The 13185-nt window shown below is 45.1% G+C and overlaps 10 non-coding genes across 10 annotated transcripts; all 10 read left to right on the top strand.

The window, feature by feature from the left end:
* The first annotated feature begins 515 nt into the window (after positions 1 to 515).
* Positions 516 to 706, top strand: LOC141212964 (U2 spliceosomal RNA). The gene has a single exon (XR_012282545.1). It is a non-coding gene; the product is annotated as a U2 spliceosomal RNA (small nuclear RNA).
* Positions 707 to 1815: 1109 nt separating this feature from the next.
* LOC141212963 (U2 spliceosomal RNA) lies at positions 1816 to 2006 on the top strand. The gene has a single exon (XR_012282544.1). It is a non-coding gene; the product is annotated as a U2 spliceosomal RNA (small nuclear RNA).
* A 1115-nt stretch (positions 2007 to 3121) lies between these two features.
* LOC141212962 (U2 spliceosomal RNA) lies at positions 3122 to 3312 on the top strand. Its single transcript, XR_012282543.1, has one exon. It is a non-coding gene; the product is annotated as a U2 spliceosomal RNA (small nuclear RNA).
* Positions 3313 to 4421: 1109 nt separating this feature from the next.
* LOC141212961 (U2 spliceosomal RNA) lies at positions 4422 to 4612 on the top strand. Its single transcript, XR_012282542.1, has one exon. It is a non-coding gene; the product is annotated as a U2 spliceosomal RNA (small nuclear RNA).
* Positions 4613 to 5727: 1115 nt separating this feature from the next.
* LOC141212960 (U2 spliceosomal RNA) lies at positions 5728 to 5918 on the top strand. Its single transcript, XR_012282541.1, has one exon. It is a non-coding gene; the product is annotated as a U2 spliceosomal RNA (small nuclear RNA).
* Positions 5919 to 7027: 1109 nt separating this feature from the next.
* Positions 7028 to 7218, top strand: LOC141212959 (U2 spliceosomal RNA). Its single transcript, XR_012282540.1, has one exon. It is a non-coding gene; the product is annotated as a U2 spliceosomal RNA (small nuclear RNA).
* A 1109-nt stretch (positions 7219 to 8327) lies between these two features.
* Positions 8328 to 8518, top strand: LOC141212958 (U2 spliceosomal RNA). The gene has a single exon (XR_012282539.1). It is a non-coding gene; the product is annotated as a U2 spliceosomal RNA (small nuclear RNA).
* A 1115-nt stretch (positions 8519 to 9633) lies between these two features.
* On the top strand, positions 9634 to 9824 carry LOC141212957 (U2 spliceosomal RNA). Its single transcript, XR_012282538.1, has one exon. It is a non-coding gene; the product is annotated as a U2 spliceosomal RNA (small nuclear RNA).
* Positions 9825 to 10939: 1115 nt separating this feature from the next.
* LOC141212956 (U2 spliceosomal RNA) lies at positions 10940 to 11130 on the top strand. Its single transcript, XR_012282537.1, has one exon. It is a non-coding gene; the product is annotated as a U2 spliceosomal RNA (small nuclear RNA).
* Positions 11131 to 12245: 1115 nt separating this feature from the next.
* LOC141212954 (U2 spliceosomal RNA) lies at positions 12246 to 12436 on the top strand. Its single transcript, XR_012282535.1, has one exon. It is a non-coding gene; the product is annotated as a U2 spliceosomal RNA (small nuclear RNA).
* Positions 12437 to 13185: the final 749 nt, after the last annotated feature.

Here is a 13185-nt window from a genome sequence, read left to right as displayed (position 1 = left end):
TTAAACTGTTGCTTATGGCGGTCTCTGTGAGCTTCTCAGCGACATTCAGCCAGCCAGGTATCCTGCCTGCAGTAGATGGAATGTGGCAATGGAACGCTGGCTGCGCGTGTCATAATAGGCTCTGAGCCTTTATATACCTGTGCACAGCAGCAGCCACCTTCAGTCTGCTGCTGGACAGCCAGCAGCAGCAGGAGAGGTATGTAATCAGGAGCCCTCCTGCTAAGGGTAGACAGCTGCTCGTTCCACCCCACCCCCCGCCTTAATTGGTTCTCCTCCCTTCCAACGGTGTTGAGGCGGGTGGGAACAGCAGGGGGTGAAGGTGCTGTGTTTAAAGAGGTGGAGTTATGCAGATCTAAAACGCGTGGATTGCAGCAGCAGCAAGCCGAAAAGTGCAGGCATGTAAGGGATCTAGAGGTTGACAACATGTCTTCTTAACGGGAGTCCAGGAGCTCATCTCCACAAATGGACTTTTCAGGATCCTTGGGTGGCTCCGTAGTTTGAAACCAATTCTGGTTATCGCTTCTCGGCCTTTTGGCTAAGATCAAGTGTAGTATCTGTTCTTATCAGTTTAATATCTGATACGTCCCCTATCTGGGGACCATATATTAAATGGATTTTTAGAACAGGGAGATGGAAAAAGAGCTTGCTCTGTCCACTCCACGCATTGACCTGGTATTGCAGTATCTCCAGGACCGGTGCACCCCTTCTTTAATGCAGTTTCTAAAATCAGAAAGAATTGAATTCAATGTTTTTTGTTCATTTTGCTTGTTTGTCGGATTTTGGGATGGACTCTTTGGCTTTGCTTTTCTTCTCCTCATTGGATTTTTCATGTTCAAAGTTGCAGAAGCCAGATTACAAGCTCATTTTGGTTCAACTTCAGCAACTGTGCATTGCATTGCCATGTAATGTGATGCAATGCTATCTTTCTAGCTCTCCCTTTTTACTTCCTTTTGGATAAACAGACATATTAGGCAAGCATTTTGGAGCTTTCACCTAAATAACTACAGGTGGTGAGATAAGCTGCACAATATAATTGACCTTTCAGTATATTGTTGCACACACACCATCTATTTAGCAAATGCCCTTGTTATCAACAGCAGCCTTTTAAACTCACCTGAGCTAACAGGTATGTGCGCTGGTTACTCTGCTGCGCTTAAAATTTCTTTTTTGGTTTGCTACAATGCCTTTTCTGAAACGTTGTCTCCCTCTGCTGGAACACTGACTTCTTTCATTTAATGCCTGCAGACTATAAAAGAGAACCCAACCCAAAAAGTTTGGTTGATTAGTCTGTGGCATTCTGTTAAACTGTTGCTTATGGCGGTCTCTGTGAGCTTCTCAGCGACATTCAGCCAGCCAGGTATCCTGCCTGCAGTAGATGGAATGTGGCAATGGAACGCTGGCTGCGCGTGTCATAATAGGCTCTGAGCCTTTATATACCTGTGCACAGCAGCAGCCACCTTCAGTCTGCTGCTGGACAGCCAGCAGCAGCAGGAGAGGTATGTAATCAGGAGCCCTCCTGCTAAGGGTAGACAGCTGCTCGTTCCACCCCACCCCCCGCCTTAATTGGTTCTCCTCCCTTCCAACGGTGTTGAGGCGGGTGGGAACAGCAGGGGGTGAAGGTGCTGTGTTTAAAGAGGTGGAGTTATGCAGATCTAAAACGCGTGGATTGCAGCAGCAGCAAGCCGAAAAGTGCAGGCATGTAAGGGATCTAGAGGTTGACAACATGTCTTCTTAACGGGAGTCCAGGAGCTCATCTCCACAAATGGACTTTTCAGGATCCTTGGGTGGCTCCGTAGTTTGAAACCAATTCTGGTTATCGCTTCTCGGCCTTTTGGCTAAGATCAAGTGTAGTATCTGTTCTTATCAGTTTAATATCTGATACGTCCCCTATCTGGGGACCATATATTAAATGGATTTTTAGAACAGGGAGATGGAAAAAGAGCTTGCTCTGTCCACTCCACGCATTGACCTGGTATTGCAGTATCTCCAGGACCGGTGCACCCCTTCTTTAATGCAGTTTCTAAAATCAGAAAGAATTGAATTCAATGTTTTTTGTTCATTTTGCTTGTTTGTCGGATTTTGGGATGGACTCTTTGGCTTTGCTTTTCTTCTCCTCATTGGATTTTTCATGTTCAAAGTTGCAGAAGCCAGATTACAAGCTCATTTTGGTTCAACTTCAGCAACTGTGCATTGCATTGCCATGTAATGTGATGCAATGCTATCTTTCTAGCTCTCCCTTTTTACTTCCTTTTGGATAAACAGACATATTAGGCAAGCATTTTGGAGCTTTCACCTAAATAACTACAGGTGGTGAGATAAGCTGCACAATATAATTGACCTTTCAGTATATTGTTGCACACACACCATCTATTTAGCAAATGCCCTTGTTATCAACAGCAGCCTTTTAAACTCACCTGAGCTAACAGGTATGTGCGCTGGTTACTCTGCTGCGCTTAAAATTTCTTTTTTGGTTTGCTACAATGCCTTTTCTGAAACGTTGTCTCCCTCTGCTGGAACACTGACTTCTTTCATTTAATGCCTGCAGACTATAAAAGAGAACCCAACCCAAAAAGTTTGGTTGATTAGTCTGTGGCATTCTGTTAAACTGTTGCTTATGGCGGTCTCTGTGAGCTTCTCAGCGACATTCAGCCAGCCAGGTATCCTGCCTGCAGTAGATGGAATGTGGCAATGGAACGCTGGCTGCGCGTGTCATAATAGGCTCTGAGCCTTTATATACCTGTGCACAGCAGCAGCCACCTTCAGTCTGCTGCTGGACAGCCAGCAGCAGCAGCAGCAGGAGAGGTATGTAATCAGGAGCCCTCCTGCTAAGGGTAGACAGCTGCTCGTTCCACCCCACCCCCCGCCTTAATTGGTTCTCCTCCCTTCCAACGGTGTTGAGGCGGGTGGGAACAGCAGGGGGTGAAGGTGCTGTGTTTAAAGAGGTGGAGTTATGCAGATCTAAAACGCGTGGATTGCAGCAGCAGCAAGCCGAAAAGTGCAGGCATGTAAGGGATCTAGAGGTTGACAACATGTCTTCTTAACGGGAGTCCAGGAGCTCATCTCCACAAATGGACTTTTCAGGATCCTTGGGTGGCTCCGTAGTTTGAAACCAATTCTGGTTATCGCTTCTCGGCCTTTTGGCTAAGATCAAGTGTAGTATCTGTTCTTATCAGTTTAATATCTGATACGTCCCCTATCTGGGGACCATATATTAAATGGATTTTTAGAACAGGGAGATGGAAAAAGAGCTTGCTCTGTCCACTCCACGCATTGACCTGGTATTGCAGTATCTCCAGGACCGGTGCACCCCTTCTTTAATGCAGTTTCTAAAATCAGAAAGAATTGAATTCAATGTTTTTTGTTCATTTTGCTTGTTTGTCGGATTTTGGGATGGACTCTTTGGCTTTGCTTTTCTTCTCCTCATTGGATTTTTCATGTTCAAAGTTGCAGAAGCCAGATTACAAGCTCATTTTGGTTCAACTTCAGCAACTGTGCATTGCATTGCCATGTAATGTGATGCAATGCTATCTTTCTAGCTCTCCCTTTTTACTTCCTTTTGGATAAACAGACATATTAGGCAAGCATTTTGGAGCTTTCACCTAAATAACTACAGGTGGTGAGATAAGCTGCACAATATAATTGACCTTTCAGTATATTGTTGCACACACACCATCTATTTAGCAAATGCCCTTGTTATCAACAGCAGCCTTTTAAACTCACCAGAGCTAACAGGTATGTGCGCTGGTTACTCTGCTGCGCTTAAAATTTCTTTTTTGGTTTGCTACAATGCCTTTTCTGAAACGTTGTCTCCCTCTGCTGGAACACTGACTTCTTTCATTTAATGCCTGCAGACTATAAAAGAGAACCCAACCCAAAAAGTTTGGTTGATTAGTCTGTGGCATTCTGTTAAACTGTTGCTTATGGCGGTCTCTGTGAGCTTCTCAGCGACATTCAGCCAGCCAGGTATCCTGCCTGCAGTAGATGGAATGTGGCAATGGAACGCTGGCTGCGCGTGTCATAATAGGCTCTGAGCCTTTATATACCTGTGCACAGCAGCAGCCACCTTCAGTCTGCTGCTGGACAGCCAGCAGCAGCAGGAGAGGTATGTAATCAGGAGCCCTCCTGCTAAGGGTAGACAGCTGCTCGTTCCACCCCACCCCCCGCCTTAATTGGTTCTCCTCCCTTCCAACGGTGTTGAGGCGGGTGGGAACAGCAGGGGGTGAAGGTGCTGTGTTTAAAGAGGTGGAGTTATGCAGATCTAAAACGCGTGGATTGCAGCAGCAGCAAGCCGAAAAGTGCAGGCATGTAAGGGATCTAGAGGTTGACAACATGTCTTCTTAACGGGAGTCCAGGAGCTCATCTCCACAAATGGACTTTTCAGGATCCTTGGGTGGCTCCGTAGTTTGAAACCAATTCTGGTTATCGCTTCTCGGCCTTTTGGCTAAGATCAAGTGTAGTATCTGTTCTTATCAGTTTAATATCTGATACGTCCCCTATCTGGGGACCATATATTAAATGGATTTTTAGAACAGGGAGATGGAAAAAGAGCTTGCTCTGTCCACTCCACGCATTGACCTGGTATTGCAGTATCTCCAGGACCGGTGCACCCCTTCTTTAATGCAGTTTCTAAAATCAGAAAGAATTGAATTCAATGTTTTTTGTTCATTTTGCTTGTTTGTCGGATTTTGGGATGGACTCTTTGGCTTTGCTTTTCTTCTCCTCATTGGATTTTTCATGTTCAAAGTTGCAGAAGCCAGATTACAAGCTCATTTTGGTTCAACTTCAGCAACTGTGCATTGCATTGCCATGTAATGTGATGCAATGCTATCTTTCTAGCTCTCCCTTTTTACTTCCTTTTGGATAAACAGACATATTAGGCAAGCATTTTGGAGCTTTCACCTAAATAACTACAGGTGGTGAGATAAGCTGCACAATATAATTGACCTTTCAGTATATTGTTGCACACACACCATCTATTTAGCAAATGCCCTTGTTATCAACAGCAGCCTTTTAAACTCACCTGAGCTAACAGGTATGTGCGCTGGTTACTCTGCTGCGCTTAAAATTTCTTTTTTGGTTTGCTACAATGCCTTTTCTGAAACGTTGTCTCCCTCTGCTGGAACACTGACTTCTTTCATTTAATGCCTGCAGACTATAAAAGAGAACCCAACCCAAAAAGTTTGGTTGATTAGTCTGTGGCATTCTGTTAAACTGTTGCTTATGGCGGTCTCTGTGAGCTTCTCAGCGACATTCAGCCAGCCAGGTATCCTGCCTGCAGTAGATGGAATGTGGCAATGGAACGCTGGCTGCGCGTGTCATAATAGGCTCTGAGCCTTTATATACCTGTGCACAGCAGCAGCCACCTTCAGTCTGCTGCTGGACAGCCAGCAGCAGCAGCAGCAGGAGAGGTATGTAATCAGGAGCCCTCCTGCTAAGGGTAGACAGCTGCTCGTTCCACCCCACCCCCCGCCTTAATTGGTTCTCCTCCCTTCCAACGGTGTTGAGGCGGGTGGGAACAGCAGGGGGTGAAGGTGCTGTGTTTAAAGAGGTGGAGTTATGCAGATCTAAAACGCGTGGATTGCAGCAGCAGCAAGCCGAAAAGTGCAGGCATGTAAGGGATCTAGAGGTTGACAACATGTCTTCTTAACGGGAGTCCAGGAGCTCATCTCCACAAATGGACTTTTCAGGATCCTTGGGTGGCTCCGTAGTTTGAAACCAATTCTGGTTATCGCTTCTCGGCCTTTTGGCTAAGATCAAGTGTAGTATCTGTTCTTATCAGTTTAATATCTGATACGTCCCCTATCTGGGGACCATATATTAAATGGATTTTTAGAACAGGGAGATGGAAAAAGAGCTTGCTCTGTCCACTCCACGCATTGACCTGGTATTGCAGTATCTCCAGGACCGGTGCACCCCTTCTTTAATGCAGTTTCTAAAATCAGAAAGAATTGAATTCAATGTTTTTTGTTCATTTTGCTTGTTTGTCGGATTTTGGGATGGACTCTTTGGCTTTGCTTTTCTTCTCCTCATTGGATTTTTCATGTTCAAAGTTGCAGAAGCCAGATTACAAGCTCATTTTGGTTCAACTTCAGCAACTGTGCATTGCATTGCCATGTAATGTGATGCAATGCTATCTTTCTAGCTCTCCCTTTTTACTTCCTTTTGGATAAACAGACATATTAGGCAAGCATTTTGGAGCTTTCACCTAAATAACTACAGGTGGTGAGATAAGCTGCACAATATAATTGACCTTTCAGTATATTGTTGCACACACACCATCTATTTAGCAAATGCCCTTGTTATCAACAGCAGCCTTTTAAACTCACCTGAGCTAACAGGTATGTGCGCTGGTTACTCTGCTGCGCTTAAAATTTCTTTTTTGGTTTGCTACAATGCCTTTTCTGAAACGTTGTCTCCCTCTGCTGGAACACTGACTTCTTTCATTTAATGCCTGCAGACTATAAAAGAGAACCCAACCCAAAAAGTTTGGTTGATTAGTCTGTGGCATTCTGTTAAACTGTTGCTTATGGCGGTCTCTGTGAGCTTCTCAGCGACATTCAGCCAGCCAGGTATCCTGCCTGCAGTAGATGGAATGTGGCAATGGAACGCTGGCTGCGCGTGTCATAATAGGCTCTGAGCCTTTATATACCTGTGCACAGCAGCAGCCACCTTCAGTCTGCTGCTGGACAGCCAGCAGCAGCAGGAGAGGTATGTAATCAGGAGCCCTCCTGCTAAGGGTAGACAGCTGCTCGTTCCACCCCACCCCCCGCCTTAATTGGTTCTCCTCCCTTCCAACGGTGTTGAGGCGGGTGGGAACAGCAGGGGGTGAAGGTGCTGTGTTTAAAGAGGTGGAGTTATGCAGATCTAAAACGCGTGGATTGCAGCAGCAGCAAGCCGAAAAGTGCAGGCATGTAAGGGATCTAGAGGTTGACAACATGTCTTCTTAACGGGAGTCCAGGAGCTCATCTCCACAAATGGACTTTTCAGGATCCTTGGGTGGCTCCGTAGTTTGAAACCAATTCTGGTTATCGCTTCTCGGCCTTTTGGCTAAGATCAAGTGTAGTATCTGTTCTTATCAGTTTAATATCTGATACGTCCCCTATCTGGGGACCATATATTAAATGGATTTTTAGAACAGGGAGATGGAAAAAGAGCTTGCTCTGTCCACTCCACGCATTGACCTGGTATTGCAGTATCTCCAGGACCGGTGCACCCCTTCTTTAATGCAGTTTCTAAAATCAGAAAGAATTGAATTCAATGTTTTTTGTTCATTTTGCTTGTTTGTCGGATTTTGGGATGGACTCTTTGGCTTTGCTTTTCTTCTCCTCATTGGATTTTTCATGTTCAAAGTTGCAGAAGCCAGATTACAAGCTCATTTTGGTTCAACTTCAGCAACTGTGCATTGCATTGCCATGTAATGTGATGCAATGCTATCTTTCTAGCTCTCCCTTTTTACTTCCTTTTGGATAAACAGACATATTAGGCAAGCATTTTGGAGCTTTCACCTAAATAACTACAGGTGGTGAGATAAGCTGCACAATATAATTGACCTTTCAGTATATTGTTGCACACACACCATCTATTTAGCAAATGCCCTTGTTATCAACAGCAGCCTTTTAAACTCACCTGAGCTAACAGGTATGTGCGCTGGTTACTCTGCTGCGCTTAAAATTTCTTTTTTGGTTTGCTACAATGCCTTTTCTGAAACGTTGTCTCCCTCTGCTGGAACACTGACTTCTTTCATTTAATGCCTGCAGACTATAAAAGAGAACCCAACCCAAAAAGTTTGGTTGATTAGTCTGTGGCATTCTGTTAAACTGTTGCTTATGGCGGTCTCTGTGAGCTTCTCAGCGACATTCAGCCAGCCAGGTATCCTGCCTGCAGTAGATGGAATGTGGCAATGGAACGCTGGCTGCGCGTGTCATAATAGGCTCTGAGCCTTTATATACCTGTGCACAGCAGCAGCCACCTTCAGTCTGCTGCTGGACAGCCAGCAGCAGCAGGAGAGGTATGTAATCAGGAGCCCTCCTGCTAAGGGTAGACAGCTGCTCGTTCCACCCCACCCCCCGCCTTAATTGGTTCTCCTCCCTTCCAACGGTGTTGAGGCGGGTGGGAACAGCAGGGGGTGAAGGTGCTGTGTTTAAAGAGGTGGAGTTATGCAGATCTAAAACGCGTGGATTGCAGCAGCAGCAAGCCGAAAAGTGCAGGCATGTAAGGGATCTAGAGGTTGACAACATGTCTTCTTAACGGGAGTCCAGGAGCTCATCTCCACAAATGGACTTTTCAGGATCCTTGGGTGGCTCCGTAGTTTGAAACCAATTCTGGTTATCGCTTCTCGGCCTTTTGGCTAAGATCAAGTGTAGTATCTGTTCTTATCAGTTTAATATCTGATACGTCCCCTATCTGGGGACCATATATTAAATGGATTTTTAGAACAGGGAGATGGAAAAAGAGCTTGCTCTGTCCACTCCACGCATTGACCTGGTATTGCAGTATCTCCAGGACCGGTGCACCCCTTCTTTAATGCAGTTTCTAAAATCAGAAAGAATTGAATTCAATGTTTTTTGTTCATTTTGCTTGTTTGTCGGATTTTGGGATGGACTCTTTGGCTTTGCTTTTCTTCTCCTCATTGGATTTTTCATGTTCAAAGTTGCAGAAGCCAGATTACAAGCTCATTTTGGTTCAACTTCAGCAACTGTGCATTGCATTGCCATGTAATGTGATGCAATGCTATCTTTCTAGCTCTCCCTTTTTACTTCCTTTTGGATAAACAGACATATTAGGCAAGCATTTTGGAGCTTTCACCTAAATAACTACAGGTGGTGAGATAAGCTGCACAATATAATTGACCTTTCAGTATATTGTTGCACACACACCATCTATTTAGCAAATGCCCTTGTTATCAACAGCAGCCTTTTAAACTCACCTGAGCTAACAGGTATGTGCGCTGGTTACTCTGCTGCGCTTAAAATTTCTTTTTTGGTTTGCTACAATGCCTTTTCTGAAACGTTGTCTCCCTCTGCTGGAACACTGACTTCTTTCATTTAATGCCTGCAGACTATAAAAGAGAACCCAACCCAAAAAGTTTGGTTGATTAGTCTGTGGCATTCTGTTAAACTGTTGCTTATGGCGGTCTCTGTGAGCTTCTCAGCGACATTCAGCCAGCCAGGTATCCTGCCTGCAGTAGATGGAATGTGGCAATGGAACGCTGGCTGCGCGTGTCATAATAGGCTCTGAGCCTTTATATACCTGTGCACAGCAGCAGCCACCTTCAGTCTGCTGCTGGACAGCCAGCAGCAGCAGCAGCAGGAGAGGTATGTAATCAGGAGCCCTCCTGCTAAGGGTAGACAGCTGCTCGTTCCACCCCACCCCCCGCCTTAATTGGTTCTCCTCCCTTCCAACGGTGTTGAGGCGGGTGGGAACAGCAGGGGGTGAAGGTGCTGTGTTTAAAGAGGTGGAGTTATGCAGATCTAAAACGCGTGGATTGCAGCAGCAGCAAGCCGAAAAGTGCAGGCATGTAAGGGATCTAGAGGTTGACAACATGTCTTCTTAACGGGAGTCCAGGAGCTCATCTCCACAAATGGACTTTTCAGGATCCTTGGGTGGCTCCGTAGTTTGAAACCAATTCTGGTTATCGCTTCTCGGCCTTTTGGCTAAGATCAAGTGTAGTATCTGTTCTTATCAGTTTAATATCTGATACGTCCCCTATCTGGGGACCATATATTAAATGGATTTTTAGAACAGGGAGATGGAAAAAGAGCTTGCTCTGTCCACTCCACGCATTGACCTGGTATTGCAGTATCTCCAGGACCGGTGCACCCCTTCTTTAATGCAGTTTCTAAAATCAGAAAGAATTGAATTCAATGTTTTTTGTTCATTTTGCTTGTTTGTCGGATTTTGGGATGGACTCTTTGGCTTTGCTTTTCTTCTCCTCATTGGATTTTTCATGTTCAAAGTTGCAGAAGCCAGATTACAAGCTCATTTTGGTTCAACTTCAGCAACTGTGCATTGCATTGCCATGTAATGTGATGCAATGCTATCTTTCTAGCTCTCCCTTTTTACTTCCTTTTGGATAAACAGACATATTAGGCAAGCATTTTGGAGCTTTCACCTAAATAACTACAGGTGGTGAGATAAGCTGCACAATATAATTGACCTTTCAGTATATTGTTGCACACACACCATCTATTTAGCAAATGCCCTTGTTATCAACAGCAGCCTTTTAAACTCACCTGAGCTAACAGGTATGTGCGCTGGTTACTCTGCTGCGCTTAAAATTTCTTTTTTGGTTTGCTACAATGCCTTTTCTGAAACGTTGTCTCCCTCTGCTGGAACACTGACTTCTTTCATTTAATGCCTGCAGACTATAAAAGAGAACCCAACCCAAAAAGTTTGGTTGATTAGTCTGTGGCATTCTGTTAAACTGTTGCTTATGGCGGTCTCTGTGAGCTTCTCAGCGACATTCAGCCAGCCAGGTATCCTGCCTGCAGTAGATGGAATGTGGCAATGGAACGCTGGCTGCGCGTGTCATAATAGGCTCTGAGCCTTTATATACCTGTGCACAGCAGCAGCCACCTTCAGTCTGCTGCTGGACAGCCAGCAGCAGCAGCAGCAGGAGAGGTATGTAATCAGGAGCCCTCCTGCTAAGGGTAGACAGCTGCTCGTTCCACCCCACCCCCCGCCTTAATTGGTTCTCCTCCCTTCCAACGGTGTTGAGGCGGGTGGGAACAGCAGGGGGTGAAGGTGCTGTGTTTAAAGAGGTGGAGTTATGCAGATCTAAAACGCGTGGATTGCAGCAGCAGCAAGCCGAAAAGTGCAGGCATGTAAGGGATCTAGAGGTTGACAACATGTCTTCTTAACGGGAGTCCAGGAGCTCATCTCCACAAATGGACTTTTCAGGATCCTTGGGTGGCTCCGTAGTTTGAAACCAATTCTGGTTATCGCTTCTCGGCCTTTTGGCTAAGATCAAGTGTAGTATCTGTTCTTATCAGTTTAATATCTGATACGTCCCCTATCTGGGGACCATATATTAAATGGATTTTTAGAACAGGGAGATGGAAAAAGAGCTTGCTCTGTCCACTCCACGCATTGACCTGGTATTGCAGTATCTCCAGGACCGGTGCACCCCTTCTTTAATGCAGTTTCTAAAATCAGAAAGAATTGAATTCAATGTTTTTTGTTCATTTTGCTTGTTTGTCGGATTTTGGGATGGACTCTTTGGCTTTGCTTTTCTTCTCCTCATTGGATTTTTCATGTTCAAAGTTGCAGAAGCCAGATTACAAGCTCATTTTGGTTCAACTTCAGCAACTGTGCATTGCATTGCCATGTAATGTGATGCAATGCTATCTTTCTAGCTCTCCCTTTTTACTTCCTTTTGGATAAACAGACATATTAGGCAAGCATTTTGGAGCTTTCACCTAAATAACTACAGGTGGTGAGATAAGCTGCACAATATAATTGACCTTTCAGTATATTGTTGCACACACACCATCTATTTAGCAAATGCCCTTGTTATCAACAGCAGCCTTTTAAACTCACCTGAGCTAACAGGTATGTGCGCTGGTTACTCTGCTGCGCTTAAAATTTCTTTTTTGGTTTGCTACAATGCCTTTTCTGAAACGTTGTCTCCCTCTGCTGGAACACTGACTTCTTTCATTTAATGCCTGCAGACTATAAAAGAGAACCCAACCCAAAAAGTTTGGTTGATTAGTCTGTGGCATTCTGTTAAACTGTTGCTTATGGCGGTCTCTGTGAGCTTCTCAGCGACATTCAGCCAGCCAGGTATCCTGCCTGCAGTAGATGGAATGTGGCAATGGAACGCTGGCTGCGCGTGTCATAATAGGCTCTGAGCCTTTATATACCTGTGCACAGCAGCAGCCACCTTCAGTCTGCTGCTGGACAGCCAGCAGCAGCAGCAGCAGGAGAGGTATGTAATCAGGAGCCCTCCTGCTAAGGGTAGACAGCTGCTCGTTCCACCCCACCCCCCGCCTTAATTGGTTCTCCTCCCTTCCAACGGTGTTGAGGCGGGTGGGAACAGCAGGGGGTGAAGGTGCTGTGTTTAAAGAGGTGGAGTTATGCAGATCTAAAACGCGTGGATTGCAGCAGCAGCAAGCCGAAAAGTGCAGGCATGTAAGGGATCTAGAGGTTGACAACATGTCTTCTTAACGGGAGTCCAGGAGCTCATCTCCACAAATGGACTTTTCAGGATCCTTGGGTGGCTCCGTAGTTTGAAACCAATTCTGGTTATCGCTTCTCGGCCTTTTGGCTAAGATCAAGTGTAGTATCTGTTCTTATCAGTTTAATATCTGATACGTCCCCTATCTGGGGACCATATATTAAATGGATTTTTAGAACAGGGAGATGGAAAAAGAGCTTGCTCTGTCCACTCCACGCATTGACCTGGTATTGCAGTATCTCCAGGACCGGTGCACCCCTTCTTTAATGCAGTTTCTAAAATCAGAAAGAATTGAATTCAATGTTTTTTGTTCATTTTGCTTGTTTGTCGGATTTTGGGATGGACTCTTTGGCTTTGCTTTTCTTCTCCTCATTGGATTTTTCATGTTCAAAGTTGCAGAAGCCAGATTACAAGCTCATTTTGGTTCAACTTCAGCAACTGTGCATTGCATTGCCATGTAATGTGATGCAATGCTATCTTTCTAGCTCTCCCTTTTTACTTCCTTTTGGATAAACAGACATATTAGGCAAGCATTTTGGAGCTTTCACCTAAATAACTACAGGTGGTGAGATAAGCTGCACAATATAATTGACCTTTCAGTATATTGTTGCACACACACCATCTATTTAGCAAATGCCCTTGTTATCAACAGCAGCCTTTTAAACTCACCTGAGCTAACAGGTATGTGCGCTGGTTACTCTGCTGCGCTTAAAATTTCTTTTTTGGTTTGCTACAATGCCTTTTCTGAAACGTTGTCTCCCTCTGCTGGAACACTGACTTCTTTCATTTAATGCCTGCAGACTATAAAAGAGAACCCAACCCAAAAAGTTTGGTTGATTAGTCTGTGGCATTCTGTTAAACTGTTGCTTATGGCGGTCTCTGTGAGCTTCTCAGCGACATTCAGCCAGCCAGGTATCCTGCCTGCAGTAGATGGAATGTGGCAATGGAACGCTGGCTGCGCATGTCATAATAGGCTCTGAGCCTTTATATACCTGTGCACAGCAGCAGCC

Source organism: Phyllobates terribilis, unplaced genomic scaffold, assembly GCF_046119375.1.
Source record: "Phyllobates terribilis strain yellow unplaced genomic scaffold, ASM4611937v1 Scaffold_187__1_contigs__length_3656778, whole genome shotgun sequence".
Lineage (NCBI taxonomy): Eukaryota > Metazoa > Chordata > Amphibia > Anura > Dendrobatidae > Phyllobates > Phyllobates terribilis.
This window is presented reverse-complemented; position numbering and strand designations above follow the sequence as displayed.